The sequence below is a fragment of the Oncorhynchus gorbuscha genome, linkage group LG16 (genome assembly GCF_021184085.1).
Source record: "Oncorhynchus gorbuscha isolate QuinsamMale2020 ecotype Even-year linkage group LG16, OgorEven_v1.0, whole genome shotgun sequence".
In the NCBI taxonomy this organism is placed as follows: domain Eukaryota; kingdom Metazoa; phylum Chordata; class Actinopteri; order Salmoniformes; family Salmonidae; genus Oncorhynchus; species Oncorhynchus gorbuscha.
The window spans coordinates 56,534,688-56,558,233 of record NC_060188.1 but is presented as its reverse complement, the minus strand read 5'-3'; the positions used below and the strand labels follow the sequence as shown (position 1 = coordinate 56,558,233).

At 41.1% G+C, this 23,546-nt stretch overlaps 1 protein-coding gene and 1 long non-coding RNA gene across 17 annotated transcripts in view; both read right to left on the bottom strand.

The window, feature by feature from the left end:
- The window catches only part of ncam1a (neural cell adhesion molecule 1a), a 307,622-nt gene that overhangs the window by 227,818 nt on the left and 56,258 nt on the right, over nucleotides 1-23,546 (bottom strand). The gene's annotated exons all lie outside the window — the stretch shown is intronic.
- On the bottom strand, nucleotides 7,692-10,035 carry LOC124000555. Its single transcript, XR_006832628.1, has 3 exons — nucleotides 8,737-10,035; nucleotides 8,532-8,640; nucleotides 7,692-8,330 (listed from the first exon to the last, which is right to left on the bottom strand). It is a non-coding gene; the product is annotated as an uncharacterized LOC124000555 (long non-coding RNA).

Genomic DNA, 23,546 nt, shown 5'->3' with positions numbered 1-23,546 from the left:
TTGTCTATATGCTTAGCAATTGATTTGAAGCTTTGATGATTTTCAAATCCAGGGGTGCACTTATTACCCCACATGAAGTCAATGTAGGTTAAAAACCTGCTATTGTTGCTCATTGACATGCCAATGGATGATCGTGACACCAGATCAAGTTAATAAACAGGAGCTGAGGGGAGTGGTGACCCGGGGATAGCATTTCTGTCTGGTATATTATACGGAACAAGAATATAAACGCAATTCTAAAGATTTTACTGAGTTACAGTTCATTTTACAGGGCATAATTAATTTATTTGAATTGACTGATTTCCTTATATGAACTGTAACTCAGTAAATGTTGCATTTATATTTTTTGCTCAGTATAGTTTGAATGGCATTTGTACAAGCATTGGACAGTGTTATAACAAACTGTGCACCATGTCCAATGGCCCAAAGATACACAAACCAATGCTGCTTTGTAATGATGTCATTCTTCAGTGATGGCCGATTTGATGGTGACAGAACAAGGCTTCAATGTAATTTCCCACTTCGGTATCCTAGCTAGATGGGGTTGGGTATGGAAATAGAATGCTACTCCATTATCTATTTTAAAGTACTACTGCTGAAAGTAGGGAAAAAAGAATAGCTCTCTAAAAAAGGGTTGAATAATATCAGGCAGATATGGCTCTGATTTAAGGTAATGTGGAGTGCAAATGCTCACTTTGTCTGCCTACTATATACAGTACCAGTCAAACGTTTGGACACACCTACAGTGGTTCCTCCTTTAAAAGTTGCGAGCTTACACCCCGGGACGTAGAGGTAACATTAGCCAGCTAGTGTTATGACATGAGTAAGAATTTGTAATTCGTGTTGTTTAATGTTTTAGGGACTCCTGAGAAAAGCACCAAACCAAGCTGCTGTCTTGTGAAACAGTGTATAGCTCGCTAAAGCATTTCCTGAAAATGTTATGTACATGTGTTAGCTTGCTTTGCTTATATTTGCCATGCAATGCAGATGATGTAACATAGCTAGCTAACTATTTATTTGCTTATTGTTTAGTGGAGCATAAAAATAACTGAGTGCCTATGGATGTTTAGCTAGCTACAGTATGTAGCCGATCTGTGTATGGATCCCAAAACTTTTAGTATGAATATTAGTTCAGAACCTGTCTTTCATTCAAGGGTTTTTCTATATTTTTTAAAACTATTTTCTACATTGTAGAATAATAGTGAAGACATAAAAACTATGAAATAACACATATGCAATCATGTAGTAACCAAAAAAGTGTTAAACAAATGATGCCTTGATGACAGCTTTACACACTCTTGGCATTCTCTCAACCAGCTTCACCTGGAATTCTTTTCCACAAACGCTGAGCACTTAATGGCTGAGTTTCCTTCACTCTGCGGTCCAACTCATCCCAAACCATCTCAATTGGGTTGAGGTCGGGTGATTGTGGAGGCCAGGTCATCTGATGCAGCACTCCATCACTCTCCCTCATTGTCAAATAGCCCTTACACAGCCTGGAGGTGTGTTGGGTCATTGTCCTGTTGAAAAACAAATGATAGTCTCACTAAGCGCAGGACAGATTTCCACCGGTCTAATGTCCATTGCCCATGTTTCTTGGCCTGAGCAAGTCTCTTCTTCTTTTTGGTGTCCTTTAATAGTGGTTTCTTTACAGAATTCAACCATGAAGGCCTGAACAGTTGATGTTGAGATGTGTCTGTTATTTGAACTTTGTGAAGCATTTATTTGGGCTGCAATTTCTGAGGCTGGTAACTCTAATGAACTTATCATCTGCAGTAGAGGTATCTTTGGGTCTTTCTTTCCTGTGGCAGTCTTTGTGAGAGTCAGTTTCAAGTGCTTGATGGTGTTTGTGACTGCACTTGAAGAAACTTTCAACGTTCTTGAAATTTTCCGGATTGACTGGCCTTCATGATGGACTGTCGTTTCCTTTTGCTCATTTGAGCTGTTCTTGCCATAATATGGACTTGATCTTCTGTATACCACCCCTACCTTGGCACAAGACAACTAATTGGTTCAAACACATTTAGTAGGAAATAAATTTCACAAATTAACTTTAAACAAGGCACACCTGTTAATTGAAGTGCATTCCAGGTGACTACCTCATGAAGCTGATTGAGAGAATGCCAAGAGTGTGCAAAGCTGTCATTTTTTAATATATATTTTTTATTTCACCTTTATTTTACCAGGTCGGCTAGTTGAGAACAAGTTGAGAACAACTGCAACCTGGCCAAGATAAAGCAAAGTAGTGCAACAAAAAACAACAACACAGGGATAAACAAAATGACAGTCACTAAATATAGAACATCTATATATAGTATGGAGTAAGGAGGTAAGGCAATAAATAAGCCATAGTAGCGAAATAATTACAATTTAGCAAATTAACACTGGAGTGATCGATGTGCAGATGATGATGTTCAAGTGGAAATACTGGTGTGCAAAAGAGCAAAAAAAGTTAATAAAAACAATATGGGGCTGAGGTATGTTGTTGGATGGGCTATTTACAGATGGGCTGTGTACAGCTGCAGCGATCGGTGAGCTGCTCAGATTGCTGATGCTTAAAGTTAGTGAGGGAGATATAAGTCTCCAACTTCAGCGATTTTTGTAATTCGTTCCAGTCATTGGCAGCAGAGAACTGGAAGGAAAAGCAGCCAAATCACTGGGGATGGATGACCAGTGAGATATACCTGCTGGAGCGCGTGCTACGGGTGGGTGTTGTTATGGTGACCAGTGAGTTGAGATAAAGCAGAGGTTTACCTAGCAAAAATGTATAGATGATCTGGAGCCAGTGGGTCTGGCGATGAATATGTAGCAAGGGCCAGCCGACGAGAGCATACTACAGGTCGCAGTGGTGGGTAGAGCATACAGGTCGCAGTGGTGGGTAGAGCATACAGGTCGCAGTGGTGGGTAGTATATGGGGCTTTGGTGACAAAACGGATGGCACTGTGATAGACTGCATCCCGTTTGCTGAGTTAAGTGTTTGAGGATATTTTGTAAATTACATCGCCGAAGTCGAGGTTAGTTGAATAGTCAGTTTTACGAGGGTATGTTTGGCATCGTGAGTGAAGGAGGCTTTGTTTGTGAAACAGGAAGCCGATTCTGGATTTATTTTTGGATTGGAGATGTTGGAGATGTTGGTGTCTAGCCAGACACCTAGGCATTTGTAGTTGTCGTGAAATAGGAAGCCGATTCTAGATTGAATTATGTATTGGAGATGCTTAATATTAGTCTGGAAGGAGAGTTTACAGTCTAGCCAGACCAAATAGGCAAAGGGTGGCTACTTTGAAGAATCTCAAATATAAAATATATTTTGATATGTTTAATACTGTTTTGGTTACTGCATTATTTCATAATTTTGATGCCTTCACTATTATTCTACATTGTAGAAAATACAATAACAACAACAAAAAAACTGTAATGAGTAGGTCTGTCCAAACATTTGATTGGTACTGTATATATACATATATATATATATATATATATATATATATATATATATATATATATATATATATATATATATAGTATATCCTTTTTTTTACCAGGTAAGGTGACTAAGAACAGTCTCATTTACAGCAACAAACTGGAGAATAATTACAGGGGAGAGGAGGGGGGAGGAATTAGACAATTGGAAGCTGGGGATGATTAGGTGGCCATTATGGTATGAGGGCCAGATTGGGAATTTAGACTTGACACTGGGGTTAACACCCCAACTCCTGCAACAAGTGCCATGGGATCTTTTATTTAATGTCCCATCCAAAAGACAGCGCCCTGCACAGGGCAATGTCCCTAATTTCTGCCCTGGGGCACTGGGATATTTTATTTTTGACCAGAGGAAAGAGTGCCTCCTACTGGCCCTCCAACACCACTTCCAGCAGTATCTGGTCTCCCATCCAGGGACGGACAAGGACCAACGCTGCTTCGTGTCAGAGGCAAGACAGCAGGGTTGCAGGGTGGTATGCAAGGTGGTATGCTGCTGGCCCAAAATGTATGGGAGGCAAACATCTATAACTCACCAGCATTAGCCTAGGTTAGAGGCCCACAATCTGTGATATTAAAAACAAATGAACTGAGGTGAGCATATTTTCTCCCCACATGCAGAAATGACAATTGGCATGGAAATACAAACACTTTATGGCAGGCTTGAAATCATTCCAATAAATGGTTCTCGCAGTAGGGATCATGGCTCATATCAAAATAGAATATTTATATTTTTAATCAGAAAGAACTGAATGCAGGCTGTGAGTTCAAACCTTCAAGGTGGGGTTTGATTAAGGTCTTGTTTTTGTTTTTTAACACAGGCAGAAAGGAAGCCAAATAAAGCCCCCTTGGAGTCTGGACTGGCGAATAGTACCAAAAGGACCCAAATGAGGCCTCGAAATATGTAAAGATCTAATGAAACGTGTTGGGGCATAAATGGGTGTTGAAGAACAGCATGAATTAGATACTAAACGAGAGCTGATTGTCCGTCTGCACCAGATAGCCAAGGAGGGCTTTTAAATCTGTGTGGGGAATGAGACAACACAATGTACTGCCCACGTCTCTGTCTACTCTTCTCAGGTTCATACGCTATTTAAGAGGCCCACCAGGAGCCATAAATTAAGAGAGGCTTTCTACCATAAAGGACCCTCTTTAAAAGGGCGAGCGTGTGGTCGATGCAGCTGGGCTGGGGATTATTCCCTTGTAACGAACAGGCTGTGAATACGACCATATATAGTGCAGTCATACATAATGGATGCATAGCCCACCAGCATGACAAAACCATATTAAACATCTCCAGTCAGCCTCACAACAATAAGATAAGAATGCAGAGAAATATGTAAAGCCACTTTTTATGAATTACTTTAAAGCCAGGGAGCCTGGCCACTCCCAACTTTGGTCATCATTTCTCCCAAATAAAGAGATGCTTTTTGAATCCTATCTAACCAATCAGACAATTGCTGGGACGGCCACTGATTCAGTTATAGTGGCAGCTGAGTTTCTGGCAACTGGTAGCATAAGGGGTATCTCCCCTCACTTTGTAACGTATGGTAGCTCAATGCAAGAACACAAAGACCCTGGCTGCCCACAGCTGTCTAGACAAAAGCGGCACAAAATGGGGGGTAAAGCCAAAGAAGTAGAACTGGACACCAGGCTTCCATCACAAAAGGACAGGCCATATTGGCTTTAAATGGCAGGAGGGAGGTAATGAAGGACAAACTTAAAGCCACTTTGTTGAGCGAAGCAATATGCTACAACTATAACCTGTCCCAAGTTAAGTTCAGCATTGATTATGTATCCGAGTCAGCTTTCTTTAGAGTTTCTAGCTCTCCATAGGGGTATAGTTCAGTAATGTAACCTTATTCCCCAACACATTTCGAAAGGTTCCTGTATGCAGGGGATAAGGGTGAGGGCGTTGTAAGGGGCAACTGGCCAGTGTTAACACAGCACTCCAGCCACCTCAGATGTGGACATGAAAGAAAATAGAATAGCTTTGACTTGGCGATGACACTCAGTGGCGAAAGGCACCGAAGAACAACAGGTTCTTTGTGAGGGAACAACTGTAACACGAGTGGCGGGTTCAGCCAAGGAACTATTTTTATGAATTAGCTTGAGCATAGAGCAATAACATGTCCTAATCGGTCTCATGAAAAAATAAATATTGTAAGTGCTCAACGCAACCGTATCGGCCATTTTATCACCGGGTCACTTTACCCTCTGGCAGAGTGCATTCTGATTTAAGCATTGCAAGCAGGCCAAATGCAATTTACTAGTGCTGGAAATTGCCAGGAACCTCACAATACGATACTATCACGATACTTAGGTGCAGATACGATATGTATTGCGATTCTCACGATTCTAGATGTCTTGTGATTAAATAGTGTATTTTATTGCCATTTGATGTTCCAAACATTGCACACTATACAGTGCATTTTGGAAAGTATTCAGACCCCTTGACTTTTTCCACATTTTGTTATGTTAGTGTTATTCTAAAATTGATTCAATTAAATTATTTCCTCATCAATCTACCCACTACCCCATAATGACAAAGCGAAAACAGTTTCTTAGAAATGCTAGCAAAATTATTAAACATCAAAAAACAGATATACACTACCGTTTAAAAGTCAGAGGTCACTTAGAAATGTCCTTGTTTTTAAAGAAAGCACATTTTCCGTCCATTAAAATAACATCAAATTGATCAGAAATACAGTGTAGACCTTGTTAATGTTGTAAATTACTATTGTTGCTGGAAAGTTCAGATTTTTTTTATGGAATATCTACATAGGCGTACAGAGGCCAATTATCAGCAACCATCACTCCTGTGTTCCAATGGCACGTTGTGTCAGCTAAGTTTATCATTTTAAAAGGCTAATTGATCATTAGAAAACCCTTTGGCAATTATGTTAGCACAGCTTAAAACTGTTGATCTGATTAAAGAATCAACAAAACTGGCCTTCTTTAGACTAGTTGAGTATCTGGAACATCAGCATTTGTGGCTCAAAATGGCCAAAAACAAATAACTTTCTTCTAATACTCGGCAGTCTATTCTTGCTCTGAGAAATGAAGGCTATTCCATGCGAGAAATTGCCAAGAAACTGAAGATCTCGTACAACACTGTGTTCTACTCCCTTCACTAAAAAGTGCAAACTGGCCCTAACCAGAATAGAAAGAGGAGTGGGAGGCCCCGGTGCACAACTGAGCAAGAGGACGAGTACATTAGAGTGTTTAGTTTGAGAAACAGAAGCCTCACAAATCCTCAACTGGCAGTTTCATTAAATAGTACCCGCAAAACACGAGTCTCAACATCAATAGTGAAGCAGCGACTCCGGGTTGCTTGCCTTCTAGGCAGAGTTGCAAAGAAAAAGCCATATCTCAGACTGGCCAATAAAAAGAAAAGATTAAGATGGGCAAAAGAACACAGACACCGGACAGAGGAACTTTTGCTTTTGTACCTTTACAATGGATAAAAGTAGAGACTCAGAGCTAGAAAATGGTATATAATAAACTGTTGTTGAGGAACAATGGGAAAGTAATTCTGCTTTGGAAGTTGAGAAACATATAACCCCATTTGTGAAATTGGCCCTTGAATTTTTGGTACACCTACTGGAGAGTTCTTCTTTGACAACACATTCAGCATCTTCACACCCTGTGAAGCCTTAGCCCACCCATGTCTTTAAGGAATCACATGTAAGGCCATGTGCTAAACAGTATAGTAAACAACCAAATATTTCAAGACGAAAAGTAGTAGCCTACAATAAGGAAAAACTCCAGGTAAATACTCTTTATCTATTCCTTGGCCTATATCCTAATCTGACTTTGGTGCAGGTCTTGTTGGTCTTCCCATTACCGTCTCTCGTAAACACATACTATATCAAACAAAATCAACGTTTATTTGTCACATACAGAAGGTGTAAACGCTACAGTGAAATGGTCACATGCATATTTGTAAAGCAGCAATATCAAAAACAAATAAATAAAAATATTTTATAAATATTAGATGATGCTTACCCCAGACAAATGTCTAAATTGATGGGTCCTGTGAAAGAAATGCTATAAATGCCAGTCACATCTTGTTAAGTGTACAGAAGGTGTATAGAAGGTGTATAGAAGGTGTACAGAAGGTGTACAGAAGGTGTACAGAAGGTGTATAGAAGGTGTACAGAAGGTGTACAGAAGGTGTATAGAAGGTGTACAGAAGGTGTACAGAAGGTGTATAGAAGGTGTACAGAAGGTGTACACGATACAGTGAAATGGTTAAAGTAGCAATATCAAAAATAGAAAGTGTCAATATAAACAATAAATAAACAAGTGTCAAAATGCCAGTAAGAGAAAGAACTAAATACACAGTATGTACACGAACAATGTCAATAATGATATCAGTGATACTTTTGATAGACAATGAAGTTATATGCATACAATAAGGGGTAAAGTGGCTGAGCAGCGTGATAAAAATAAATGTAGCAGCAACGTATGGTATGCGTGTTTGTGTGTTAGGGGGAGAGTGATGTGAATGTGCTGCTACTAGAGAGAGTCCGGATGAATGGGAACTTGGCCTCCAGTGATGAACTGGTCCATCAGCACCACGCATGAACAAGAGCATCTATATTCGGCGAGCCTGTTTCTGTCCTGCCCTTTACTTTGGTGCAGGACATTTGATGTCCATGGCCTCCTTGTCGCAAAATTCCCTAATCTTCTCAAAAATATATATTTGTCTAGTTGTGTCCAGGTGGTGCTTGTACAGGCAGACCATCTATGGGAGAAAGGACATCAGCATTGCACAGCAGCTGAAACCTGGTCCCAACTGGGTTGCTGCTCCTTTGGCGACAACAACACCAGGCTCCAGAGCATCAAAGCTGTAAAACAGGAAAATAGACATTACAACCTTGCATAACATCAATTGACCTCCCAAGTTTAGATAAGAAGAATAACCTCATACAATGCAATGAAAATGATATTCAGTTGAAGTGCTGGTACTGCTTAATCTGTGGCAGCCACCTGAAGTAAGGAGTCAGGTGTTGTTGCCAGTCATAGCCTTACACCAGCACCGTACCAACCTCCAGTCCAACCAACAGTGGGATGTTGTCCCGTCACAGTGCTGTCCTTCACCACACCAGCAATCTCTTCACAGATTCCTGAAGGAAGAAAGCCCGACTACACGTACCTCTGAAAAATAAACAAATAATGCAAGACCAATAAAAGTAGTGCCAATCATGTTGGAGGTAAATTAAATAATAAAAATATGGGTTATTTATGCTTTACATAGTGTTGTCATCGATTCCTTGTAGAGACACCACACTGCTGCTTCTGTCACATGGGATGGCAGCAGCTTTCCATCAAAGTGTTTGTGTCCTGGGTGACGTCCTGGTAATACTATTGCATTATCCTCTGCATAGTTGTTGTTGAAGTTCACAACTCGCTGCAAGTCCTCATGCTACAGGGTGTAACCTGCGCTTGCTTGGGCAGGATCTCTTTTTGATGGGAGGCATTAGACCATTCTCCTTGTATGACTGGTGGAAGAGAGTCTGGCGTGTTCTACAGATGCTGAAAGACAAATTCCAGATACAAATATCTTAGCATTATTATACAATAGATGGCCGTAATCACCGCCAAACTCACCTGACTAACTTGATTAGTCATGTAATCATCTGCCGAAGTGGAGTCTTGTTTAAACATGAAGCTAGCTAAACAATGACCCATAACCCCAACCCATAGAGTACAAGCAATACAAACCGATTGTCATAACTAGTTAAAGCTAACGAACTAGGTTCAAAGTTAGTTAGCCATCTAACATTAGGCTATAACTAGCAATGCAAATGGCTTCATGAGATAATATTAATACACAGATCATAAACGTGATGTTAGCTAGTGAGTCAGCCAACTAATGTTAGCTAGCTGGCTTTAACTTGCAATGAAAACGACTTCCTGACTAAATTAGAAATGTATAATATTTGAAAATGTAGCTGGACTCTTACCCGTATTCATAGATGAAAGCTTCACGGCAGACTGCAACCCATTTCATTAAATTAGACGTCCTGTGTCGTTTCCGTTTCGTTTGTACAGCTTGCTTGGCCCGTTGTGTCAAATCGCTCTGGTTCACACTGACCGTGTGCAATGCCATAAGATTAATCAGATCTCTTTCCCTCTGTCACGGATTCCATTTGTGCCCTAAGTTTGAATATGTAATCCGGAGAAACACCTCAATGATATCTTTAAAAAAAGCTGCAGTAGAAAGGAGTATCTACACATAGCGAGCAGGTTATGTTATAGACAGAATGTGCTATATGGTCGATCAATCTGAAATCATCTCATCGCCTGTCCAGCCCATTCATTATCTCAGCCAATCATGTCTAGCGGGAAGGTTCCTTCCTTTTTCTGTGGCTAAAAACATCTAGGCTTGTGATTATTCTATTTTATTCCTATTTACAGATGGCATGCACGTTTGTTATTAAGGCACATGAAAGTTCACGTGGTCCAGAAGGCATTCTGCCAAAAAAAAGCATTTTGATAAAAAAAATAAAACATTCTAATGCCTCTTCTGTGAAGTAGTGGCTTGCGACATATGCCTAGTTTCCTGAAACAAGTCCCATATTGTCTCCAAAAACTATTGCGATATGTAAACTGTATAGCTTTTTTTACCCATTACTACAATTTACCCCTGGCTCTTATCCACATGTATTGTCCTGTAAGAGGGCGTGGCCTTCTAGATATGTACAGTGCCTACTCGGCCTAAGCTCTGGCAGGATCAATGGGAAAGCTGAAAGACTTTTAATTCAATAATGCTCATGTTAAACCAATCCAAATCTAATTGGATTGACCATTTCCCTTCATCGATCAAGCTGCAGAGTCTGTCACTTAGCGAAGAGGATGTGTGTCTCTACTAGTGTCAAACCAATTTGTCTCTCACTACTAAAACGTGCTTAATGGGATGGATATACACAAGCATTTGGTTAGGACGCATATTTCCATAACAATACCGGGAAAAGCACACTTCTCCTCAGTTTTCACGTTCTTTCTAACTGATTCTGTAGTTACTACCTTTTGCCAGAGCTGAAGGAAAGAGATAAAGACATCAGTTAAGGCCTGTAGCTAAGTATTGTCACTTCATTTCATTTTCTGAGCTCCTCAGAACAAAAAGAGACTGTCCGTGCGGGAGCTTGATTAAACTCTTTAAGCATTTATCAGATACACTATTGAGCCTGAACTCCTGGGCAACTTCAAGGTTCTAAATGTTTATCAGATACACTATTGAGCCTGATTTTCTGGGCAACTTCAAGGTTCTAAATGTTTATCAGATACACTATTGAGCCTGAACTTCTGGGCAACTTCAAGGTTCTAAATGTTTATCAGATACACTATTGAGCCTGAACTTCTGGGCAACTTCAAGGTTCTAAATGTTTATCAGATACACTATTGAGGCTGAACTTCTGGGCAACTTCAAAGTTTTAAATGCTAATCAGATACACTATCGAGCCTGAACTCCTGGGCAACTTCAAGGTTCTAAATGTTTATCAGATACACTATCGAGCCTGAACTCCTGGGCAACTTCAAGGTTCTAAATGTTTATCAGATACACTATCGAGCCTGAACTCCTGGGCAACTTCAAGGTTCTAAATGTTTATCAGATACACTATCGAGCCTGAACTCCTGGGCAACTTCAAGGTTCTAAATGTTTATCAGATACACTATCGAGCCTGAACTCCTGGGCAACTTCAAGGTTGGAGGAGCTAAGGTTTCTTTTGCTTTGTTCACCGAGCCAAGAGGGGGAAAAGGCATCTGAATGTCTTTAGTAGAGCACATGAGGGAAATCTATTCACTGCCAAGTCTGAGACCACAGCTGGAAAAAAACACCATGCAGATGACCACTGGAGGGGAACTGTGCTGAGACTTAAAATAGGAGTATTTGTGGAACAGAATCTAGGAATTTGATCCATGTGTACTCAGTAGCAATAGGTGATTCATGACTAAAGGAATTTGCTATTGTTCTTGGGGGTGCCTTCAACTCCGAAAGTCCAGTTTGCTTAAGAGGGTAGTTCTCTTCTAAAACTGCTGAGTGTGCAGGGGGCACTAATAGTACTGCTGACAAGGCCCTGATCGTACTTGTTGAGTTATAGCACAATCCTTCACAGTATGATCTCAGAGGTTGGTTGCTAAATCCTCCGGGTTTGACCCACCCCGAGCACTAGAGAAGTGATGAGGAGCTAAAAGGCTGCCACCTTCACCTCTCTAAGCCTCTGGGTCTATGTTTTGTGTCAGTTAAAGTAAACTCTTAGTACACCGTGTAGCCAGCTCATCTAATATGCACCGATTGAGATCCAGAAGTCTAATGAAGTATTACTGGGGGGCTTTACCAACCTGTTATTCTTCTCTCTTTTTACACCCTAGCTCAGCACACTGGGTTCAATTCTCTGTCTCAATGTGTTCAGGGCAACGAGTGACTCATGCTAATGAAATCTCATTCAGCAATCGATGAGCAGCCTTCGGCTTAATGGTTATGCATACAATTATTTAATCTTAACGCAATCTCACTGTCTGGGGGGTCTTCTCTCCTCCCTACCCCCCTGCCAATTAGACAGACTCGTATGTCAACTGCCTCTGGGAAAATAAATAAATAAATTGGCAGCAAAAAAAAGAGAGAAAGAAAACACTTGCTACTTACAAATGAATGGTACTGAAACAGTCAACAGGGCTTTTCTGCGTGTGAGGATGTTCCCATTGAATAAGCAGATTTAGGGGAGTGCTAATAGGTCTTTGTAGATTGCCTTTCAAGGATCAAAGAGATGAATTGGGCCCATTAAAATGGGACAGAGCCGTGTAGAAACATAAAATAAGGGAATACTTATTTGCTGCATTCTAAAGAGGCCTTTCAGTGAATGTCTTCTCACCTTTCACACAAATAGCAGTGCCGCGATCGCAAAGATTGTTTCATGATCATTCATTAGATGGGATCAATGAACATAATCATGTAAGCCTAGTTGGATGTTTGACCTAGAGATGTTTCAGCGACAGACCATGAGTCTCAAGTACATGTCTAGAACAGTGTTTCCCAACTTTGGTCCCCAATAGTACACATTTCTGTTGTAGTCCTGAACAAACACACCTCATTCAACTCATTGAGGGCTTGATGATTAGTTGACAAGTTGAATCAGGTGTGCTTGTCCAGGGCTACAATGAAAACTTGTACTTTTAGGGGTACTCCCGGATCAGGGTCGGGAAACACTGGTCTAGGACATGCTCATTTCTCAGTATGTGAAGATTATCATACACTGCCATGGAAATAGAATACGACCCAGTTGACAGCATGTGACACTATTTTCACCCTGAGCAGTAGATTACTGGCGAGGTCCTCCAATGAGAGCTGAGTCTGTAAAGTTGTTCAAACACACGGCACACATACTAGATTCGAAAAGCTGACCGTGTGGGTGAATACCTCTCCTTACCTCCTCATGAACTGTTGTTGTGTTTTTAGCCATGATACTGTAGTGATGCAGGGAAAAAAATTGCTACAGTTACATTTCGGGATATTATTTTTTATGATATATTGTATTGTTTTGACAATATCGCAAGAAAATGTTTTCTGTAGTTGGCTGTACCTGCACCAAAACAAACCAATTTGTTTTCATAAGCGATTAATACTAATTTTCTAATGGCTCTCTCTTGTCCCTCTGCAGCAGACATATTGTGAGAAATAAGTTTGGACCATGCAATCGCAATAAAATCACAGTATTGAATCGCGAATACATATAGAATTGTGAGAATCGCAATACATATCGCATCGGCACCTAAGTATCGTGTTAATATCATACCGTGAGGTCCCTGGCAATTCCCAGTCCTAAGATACTGCCATGACAACCAACACCCACAAAGAGTAGATATGCTCTTCTTGCTTTGCACGCATTTGACATGCTATCCCTCTTCTTTGGTTTATCCATCATATTCTATCATGTAAGTGTTCAAGGTTAGAAACAAAGGTTACATCCGATATATGCTAACGACCTCTCCCAAGATCTCAGAAGCCTCAATTCCAGGCAATCTGTTGGTGGTTCAGGTTACCTTGACTATCAGCAGACCACAACTGCCAGTAATCTAGTCACTGAAAGCATTGTCTGGTTCTGTGGCTCCAGCTAGTAAGTCGCAACATCTACGGAACTACAGAGTTTAGATATAACCTGACTGCACATTGTCCGAGCTGTGAGCACAACCATGAGTGGATAGTTGACTGTCGCTCCAAACCTCAACTGCAAACACTTGGCAATTTAGATTGCACTTGGCAATTTAGAAGAGAGAATTGATTTACATAGAAACAATTTTTTCACAGCTGAAAGATGCAGCCGCTCCAAAATATGTCTTGAGAGATCACTTTATCTCTTCACAGACAGTTCTAGCACTTCAACGTTTTAGATTTCGGCACAACAATTTCAATTTTGATACTTTATTTCTGCCTTTTGAACACTTGGCACAACATTATGCCACCTGCTCTCATAGCTGCTCCAAATCCGGTGCAGTCATTACAATTCATTTGATTAACTTAATCTATGGGCCATTATGTGTAATGGGCTGAAATGTTTTACAGTTGACCTAGTTATGACAGCAAATCAATACATGTATTCCCCTGAATTAAAGTAATCCAGCGAGACTACTTTTTTAATGGGTATTGCATTTCTTGGCATGATAATGTAATGTCCCAATGGTCAAGCTCATCAGCATTAAAACCGCTAAAGCCACAGTAACTGTCAATCACCTTAATCCTCAAACAGATGGAATCATTTTGATTTAAAATACAACTGAAATATAACACAATTCTGTCGTTTTCATTTGCTGTACTTTACTGTCTAACACCAAAGGCAGTCTGAGACATGTTCGATATGTTTATTGAAGTGGTGGCATTGAAAACATATCCTCTTCACAAATAACCCTCCAACAATCGGGGTTTTGATTCAGTAGAGCCGATAACATATTTATTTATTTGTTGGACAGATGAATAGCAGCTGCAATTCAATAAATGGTCCTAATAAAAATGTGCTTGTTGACGCTCCTCATAGTACAACTGTGTTGTAAAGGACTCGACAATGGTGATTGTCTGGCACACAACAATGTCTAGACAGGAGGAAAAAACCCAGGAGAGGGTAAAACCAGGGGTGCACATCAAAAGCTGCCTGATTACTGTCTGCAGTGAAAGCTGGCATGGGCTCACCCCCATTTTCAAAAGGACAACTGCAAGGGTAATTCCACAAACAATGGCACTTAGGCACCTGGGGAATCTTCTAAAAAAGCATCCTGGCTCCCTCGATTACCCAGCTCTCACATGGTCTACAATCCAGTCATGGTGTACCCGTTCATGGGCAGAAATTGTTAAGAGTGTGGGGGGTTGGGAGGAGAATGAGAGAGTAGTGCCTTAATGAATCACAGCAGTAGCAATAAACACATAAGCATTACAGCATGGGATACTTTCTGCGACACTCGAGCAGGGATCTGATTAGATGCGATGTGTTGGATGGGATGGATGGGGCCTGTCTACTACCCCTACTCTCTCTCTCTGAGGCACAGACACAAAATGGCAGCTGAGAGGCTCCCTGAACACATTGATCTCCACCGCTCTGCCTGGCGCCTGGCTGAGCCATATGGCTTCAGCAATCACTTTAGCCCCTGCCAGCCTCTGCAATACTTACACTTCTTCAAGAGGAAGATTGGCTTGCTTACCTCAGTGCCGTAAGTCGGCTCTGTTTTCATTCCTTTGCTGGTTTTTTTTCATGGTAACTCAAGCAGCAAATGTGGAGAAAGCATTGACGTAAGACCTTCAGGCTGTTACCAGGCTGTTCAAGGGGGGGGGGTGCTTGTGGATCAACACTCAGTTAATTCAACAGGAACCCATATTTCTGATGAGAGCTCAAATGTTCTACCACTTCACAGTGTACACAACACCAAATGGCTCAGATGAATTGTACAGTAAACCAGTAAGTGTGAGAGAGAACAAGAAAGCAAAAAAGATTTAATGCTTATTGAGAATCCAATACACAGTTCACTGTGAGAAGGGGGGGGGGCACTGGAAGGCAGTTGGAGCTTCCTTGGCTTTTCCTCCTCTTCTCCTTCCAACAAATGGTTTTCTCTCTATGTGATGTAGATGTATATTGACTGAGCTGCTTACCCCTGGCAGTCTGAGACGCAGACATGCATGTTAGTGTTAGAAGGCAAGGCGTCCCTGTGACCAAGTACTTAATGTAAACCATCTCCATGTTAGTCAGCCCTCTCTGCAGCTGCTTTGCATTAGACTGATATTAGCCTCAATACAATTAAACCTGCCTGGCTGAACCACACTCAGAGCAGAGGTACCCCTCTGAGCGGTTGGATCTGCAATGTCTTGACAGCTAAAGAAGCTCATCTCTCTCTCTCTTCTCTCTCTCTCTCTCTCTCTCTCTCTCTCTCTCTCTCTCTCTCTCTCTCTCTCTCTCTCTCTCTCTCTCTCTCTCTCTCTCACTCACTCACTCACTCACTCACTCACTCTGATCTGTGGTCTACTAAAATTTCCACCATTCATGTTTACAGTGGAGGTCATTAGAGGTGAATTGGCCCATTGACCTCCTAATGAGCCAATAGCCCTTACATTTTTTTTGTTATTTAACCTTTATTTAACTAGGCAAGTCAGTTAAGAACAAATTCTTATTTACAAGAATCTGGCACAGCCAGAAGAGGACTGGCCACCCCTCACAGCCTGCTTCCTCTCTAGGTTTCTTCCTAGGTTCCGGCTTTTTTTAGGGATTTTTTCCTAGCCACCGTGCTTCTACACCTGCATTGCTTTGCATTACTCTGGCCAAACCTCAACGATGCTGGGCCCTATCGGACTCCCAATCACGGCCAGATACAGCCTGAACTCTAACCAGGTACTATAGTGACGCCTGCTTGCACTGGGATGCAGTGCCTTAGACCACTGCGCCACTCTGAACATGTTTTCTTTATCAGTTTTTACTGAAAGGCTGAATTCCTACAAGCACACTGAAGCCTTACAGTAGAGCCGAGAGCCTAGTTTGTGAATTCATAAAGACCAATACATACTCGCAGCAAAAGGTGGCGCTACAAAGTATCAACTTAAGGGGGCTGAATAATTTTGCACGCCAAATTTTTCAGTTTTTAATTTGTTAAAAAAGTTTGAAATATCCAATAAATGTCGTTCCACTTCATGATTGTGCCCCACTTGTTGTTGATTCTTCACAAAAAAATACAGTTTTATATCTTTATGTTTGAAGCCTGAAATGTGGCAAAAGGTCGCAAAGTTCAAGGGGGCCGAATACTTTCGCAAGGCACTGTATATAATAGCATCTGCAGATGAAGCATCTTTTCTAGATGTCAGGATGGTGTATTGGAGGCGAAGTCAAGTGCAGGAGAGCAGATACAATGAACAGGCGCACTTTTATTATAGTTCCAAAAACGAGAGCACTACCTACATGAAATAAATGTGCTCAAAAAACAGAACATAAAAGTAGAGCGCGTAAACTAACACCACCTAACATAAAAACAATTACACACAAAACATGATGGGAAACAGAGGGTTAAATACAAGTAGTTTAATTGGGGAAATGTAAACCAGGTGTGTATGGAAACAAGACAAGACTAATGGATATACGAATAAATGGAGCGGCGATGGCTTGAAAGCCGGTGACGTCGGTTGCCGAACGTCGCCCGAACAAGGAGGGGCTGACTTCGGCAGAATTCGTGACACTAGAAAAGGTTTATAAGGACTCATTTGCATAAAGGGTCCCACCCATTTCGTAACCAGGAATCCTTGATTTAAATTGACCCCATAAAGTTCCCCCTACTATGTTATAGGGCGAAGAGGCAACACTGTAGTGATGGGAAGTTCAGTTTTTTTTTACTGACTCTGATCTTTTCAACTCATTCAGTCAAAATAACACATTTTCATTTGATTCAGAAATGCCCAGAGCCCTACTGGTGGACGATGAACTCAAAACTCGAAAGAGTCGTGATTCTCGCCATAGGGGGGTTATTGTTGGAGAGATGTGACTAAGAGACTTATAAAAGTGTACTTCAAACAATGTACATTTGTGACTGCTAAGAATATAAATAAGAGTATTTATTGCTACCTTTGAAACAATGTCTACACTCTTAAAAAACATGGTGCTATCGTAACCACACTAGATTGTGAATGACTCTTTGTGGAATGACTTGACTGACGAGAGGGAGATAAGCACATATCGTTCTTGAACTGCATATCGTTCCTGATTCGTTCTCGAGTTTGAATGTTGAGCAGAAGCAGGCTGTGTGTCCTAGGTTTTGTGTCCATCGCAGCCTAAAGCTGCGTCCATCGATAACATTCAATATTCAATTGGTAACACTTCATTTTAAGGTACACATATTAGCCACTCATTTGTAGTTTATAAGTATGTACAGTTGTAGTCGGAAGTTTACATACACTTAGGTTGGAGTCATTAAAACTAGTTTTTCAACCACTCCACAAATTTCTTGTTAACAAACTATAGTTTTGGCAAGTCAGTTAGGACATCTACTTTGTGCACGACACAAGTAATTTTTCCAACAATTGATTACAGACAGATTATTTCACTTATAATTCACTGTATCACAATTCCAGTGGGTCAAAAGTTTACATACACTATGTTGACTGTGCCTTAAAACAGCTTGGAAAATTCCAGAAAATGATGTCATGGCTTTAGAAGCTTCTGGGAGGCTATTTGACATCATTTGAGTCAATTGGAGGTGTACCTCTGGATGTATTTCAAGGCCTACCTTCAAACTCAGTGCCTCTTTGCTTGACATCATGGGAAAATCAAAAGAAATCAGCCAAGACCTCAGAAAAATATTGTAGACTTCCACAAGTCTGGTTCATCCTTGGTAGAAATTTCCAAACGCCTGTACAAACAATAGTACGCAAGTATAAACACCATGGGACCACGCAGCCGTCACACCGCTCAGGAAGGAGACACATTCTGTCTCCTAGAGATGAACTTACTTTGGTGTGAAAAGTGAGAGTCAATCCCAGAACAACAGCAAAAGACCTTGTGAAGATGCTGGAGGAAGCAGGTACAAAAGTATCTATATCCACAGTAAAACGAGTCCTATATCGACATAATCTGAAAGGTTGCTCAGCAAGGGAGAAGCCACTGCTCCAAAACCGCCATAAAAAAGCCAGACTATGGTTTGCAGCTGCACATAGGGACAAAGATCGTACATTTTGGAGAAATGTGCTCTGGTCTGATGAAACAAAAATAGAACTGTTTGGCCATAATGACCATTGTTATATTTGGAGGAAAAAGGGGGAGGCTTGCAAGCCAAAGTTGTGGCAAAATGGCTTAAGGAAAACAAAGTCAAGGTATTGGAGTGGCCATCACAAAGCCCTGACCTCAATCATATAGAAAATGTGTGGGCAGAAGGACTATAATCCTGACTCAGTTACACCAGCTCTGTCAGGAGGAATGGGCCAAAATTCACCCAACGTACTGTGGGAAGGTTGTGGAAGGCTACCCGAAACGTTTGACCCAAGTTAAACAATTTAAAGGCAATGCTACCAAATACTAATTGAGTGTACAGTATGTAAACTTCTTACCCACTGGGAATGTGATGAAATAAATAAAAGCTGAATTAAATAATTGTGATCCTAACTGAACTAAGACAGGGAATTTTTACTAGGATTAAATGTCAGGAATTGTGAAAAACTGAATTTAAATGTATTTGGCTAAGGTGTATGTAAACTTCCAACTTCAACTGTATATAACTAGCTTATAAGTCCTTTATTTTGTCTTATTAGTCATTTATTAGGTCTTAGGTAATTTGTTATTCAAACATTATATGTAGCTCTGGCCAATCCTTACTAATAACCCAAAAAGTTATTTGTAGGAAATGTAAAACTTGTAGTGTATTTGAGGTTCAAAAATACTTCTAAAGTTTGTCATTTCCACTTTGAAATTTCAGACTCAATTTCCCCTTACAAAAAAACATATCAACCCCTACAAAAATGTCCATGAATTATAATCCACATAATTCACATTTCCTGTTACTGAAGGATAATTATACTGCTGTAGCAAACTGGCTCAAATTAAGATCCTACATCTGTACATCTAAAAAACACAGTGAAATGCTTGAATTCTCTGTCTGAAAACTGCAGTTGATGTGATCCTTTTTAGCTACAGGATAGCAGTATCCCTGAGTGCCTTTGGCAACCCAAACATGTAGGGTTCACCAGAGCTGTAATCTATTTAGAGGGACAGACACTGTTACATTTGGTTTGTTTGGACATAAACAGCTCTGTATCTCGCACAGTCAGCCCCGGTTAGAACCGGTTTAAGATGGTTCCCTTTATGGCCAGAGAGAAAAGGGCCTCAGTGAGCCTCAGTGATTGTGGTCTGTTATGATATACAGCATTGCAGGTAAGATATTAGCTTAAACTAAGTTAATAGTATATAAGTACATAAAAGGTCCAGAAGATAAAAAAAAAAAAATGCCAGCTCAAGCTGAGATATTAATGCTTCATCTGTAAAGCAATTAACTATCAACTAGTTAATGGGGAACACTGTTAGGAAACATTGTTTTATGTATGCGGGAAGTTGCTGTGTTCACGCCTTGAATGCAACGATTCCATGTTTCTAGATCATACCTTCATACGGAGGGTGCATTCCATCCGTGATGTTTTTAGGATGCTTAGGCCATGGTAATCTCAGACTTTCATGAAATAAAAAAGTAAACAAACAGCCATCACAACACAGAGCTTAAGCATATGTTTTTTTCAAATGGCATACTCTTCCCTCAGTGTTTAAATGACATGCTCTTAAAATAGCCGTGAAGATGAAAGCCTTCACAAAACCAGTCAAATCCCTGATTCACATTCATCTGACCTCTTTTTAAAAACTAACTCTCCTCCCCTCTTTGCTCTTTTTAAAACTCTGCCTCGCTCTAAAGGTTGTAATTGTGGCTGCTCCAGGGTAATTTCGAGGGCAGCGGCCCTCTGTTGCCCCTTTTTTTGGAGTGTGAGTAGTGTGGTTGGCTTTGAACCAGGCCTGGATCGTAGTCATCAAAAACCCTGGACCTTTTGGAAATACCACTAGGTCATCCATTTTGGAGCATTTCCTGGCTGCCAGTGCAGGATGTGCCAACTCAAGGAGTATCTTGGAAATTGTTGAAATGTCTTTAGGGTTGGGGAGTCGTTACCAAACAGAGCTGCAAAGGGGGTCGACCTGCTTGCCAGCCAGCTCAACACACGGGCAACAGATGATAGGGAATGCCATGTGCCACAACCAGCCTGCCGACACCGATCCCTCCCAGCCAGCCAATCAGGGTTTACAGAAATAGACTAGCGGAGCCGTGAGTAGAGCACAGAGGAGCGTTTTTCCTGGGAATGTGGAGCAGGGAAAACATCCTCATCGCTACGCCAGCTCTCCCAGACCTTCTGACACTGGCAGACAAGACTTAGCTTGCAGCGCTGACACAAAGACAGAGGGGTGTTTTGTTTTGTGGCTGTCTAAGACCTTCTACTCTTAGCGGTTATTTGGCTCTTCTTAGCACTTCATGTATTCACACTTAAGGCACAATCTAGTCAAAAAGTATCAATAGAAGAGAGAGAGAGGGAGGGAGAGAGAGGTGAACTTCCGGGGGTATGTTGTGGAGGCAGAGGAGCTGGGATTCAGACAAGAGCTGTAAATAAATTAACAACCGAGAGGAGAGACTGGACTTGAACACACAATCCTTCTATTGCTAGGAAGTCAGTGTTTTCATCATATGACTCCACTTCAGATGCACCAGACATCATGACTATATTCCTTTCCTAAAGATACCTCAGCTGTCAAAGCTGTTAAATAATGCATTTGGCATTTGAAAAGTGCCATGCTGTTCAACACCTTTAAGTGCATTTTCCTCCATATTTTTTTGATAGCTCTGTGCGCCTCGGATACTCTGTCTCGGCAATTATATCATGTCCAGAATCTCCTCAAATCTCGTTACAGTTCTGCCATTTTACATGTCTTTAAAGTAGTGTCCCAGCAGGAAACTGAAAAGACAAAGAGACATCTCAGTGATGATGCCTACCGCACCAGGAGCCTCCCATTCTGACTCTACCCTAATTAAAAAAGTATATTTAATGAGCATTTAAAGAGCGCCCATGTTAAGAATAGCAATAAGCATGCCTGCCAGGTCATCTATGCCTCAGCCAATGCTACCTTGATTGGTTTTCTCAAAAGTGTCTTCTAATAGTTTCCTTATGAAGCCAGCCATTTTGAGTTAACGAAGCAAGGGGGATTCAAACTGGCTCCTAGTATTATTTGAGTTAGTTGAGTTGTTCAATATGTTTACTGCATGCTTTCTATCTCGTTTTGGTCATTTCTGTTGACACTGAAACTGTTTTTCCATCACAAAAATGACCAATTAGACAGCCCGCCTAAGAATTTTCTACACAGGAAAAAAAATGTAATTAGCTCCAATGATGGTAATTTCCTCCATATTAAAGGGATAGGTTGAGATTTTGGTAATGAAGCCCTTTATCTAATTATACAGATTCAGAAGAACAGGAACAGCTAGCATGCTAACTGTTCCTGTAGACTTTCAATCAGTAGGGTCCGCAGAGTACCGTCCGTGAAGGTATTGCAGGGGGTCCGCACCCCCAAAAAGAAAAAATTATATTAGCTGTTCCTGTTCGTCCGACTCTGGGGAAGTAGATAAAGGGCTTCATTGCCAAAATCTCTAACTATCCCTTTAACTATCCCTTGGAAAGAAATGTTTGAAAACCCCTTAAATAAGTGACTGTCACACTCATGAATGTGTACCGTAAATTCAATAATATTAATGTATTATTCCCTAAGTTTTGTAACCTAAAGTACCATCTGTGTAATATATTTTTTTATTGGAAAGCTACATTGACAGCATATCCTTGGATAAATCTCAGTAATCTCAATATCAGTATATCACTGCTAGACGAGGATAGAGATGATACAGTACAGATCATTCAAACTAAAAGGGCAATACTTAATCCTCCTCTCTAACACCACAGGAATGTGTTATCAGTGGAACCATCCAGAGCTGAAGATGCACTGTCTAGAGCTGGAGATGTGTTTGTATTGGTTGATACATGTACAGTACGTGGGTATATATACACTACATAGATAAAAGTGTAGGGACACCTGCTTCTCGAATATCTCATTCCTAAATCATGGGCATTAATATGGAGTTGGTCCCTACTTTGCTGCTGTATCAGCCTCCACCTCTTCTGGGAAGGATTTCCACTAGATGTTGGAACATTGTGTAACGGATGTGAAACGGCTAGCTTAGTTAGCGGTGTGCGCTAAATAGCGTTTCAATCGGTTACGTCACTTGCTCTGAGACCTTGAAGTAGTAGTTCCCCTTGCTCTGCAAGGGCCGCGGCTTGTGTGGAGCGATGGGTAACAATGCTTCGTGGGTGACTGTTGTTGATGTGTGCAGAGAGTCCCTGGTTCGCGCCCGGGTATGGGCGAGGGGACGGACATAAAGTTATTCTGTTACAATTGCAGTGGAGCCTTGCTTCCATTCAGCCACAAGAGCATTAGTGAGTTTGGGCACTGATGTTGGGCGATTAGGCCTGGCTCACAGTCGGCGTTCCAATTCATCCCAAAGGTTTCGATGGGGTTGAGGTCAGGGCTCTGTGCAGGCCAGTCATGTTCTTCCACACCGATCTCGACAAACAATTTCTGTAATGACCTCGCTTTGTGCAATGGGGGCATTGTCATACTGAAACATTAAAGGGCCTTCCCCGAACTGTTGCCACAAAGTTGGAGGCACAGAATTGTCTAGAATGTCATTGTATATTGTAGAGTTAAGATTTACCTTCACTGGAACTAAGGGACCTAGCCCCAACCATGAAAAACAAACCCAGATTATTATTCCTCCTCCACTATTCTTTACAGTTGGCATTATGCAGGTAGTGTTCTCCTGGCGTCCACCAAACTTAGATTTGTCTGTCAGACTGCAAGGTGAAGCGTGATTTATCACTTCAGAGAACATGTTTCCACTGCTTCAGAGTCCAATGGCGGCGAGCTTTACTTCACTCCAGCCGACGCTTGGCATTGGTGATCTTAGGCTTGAGT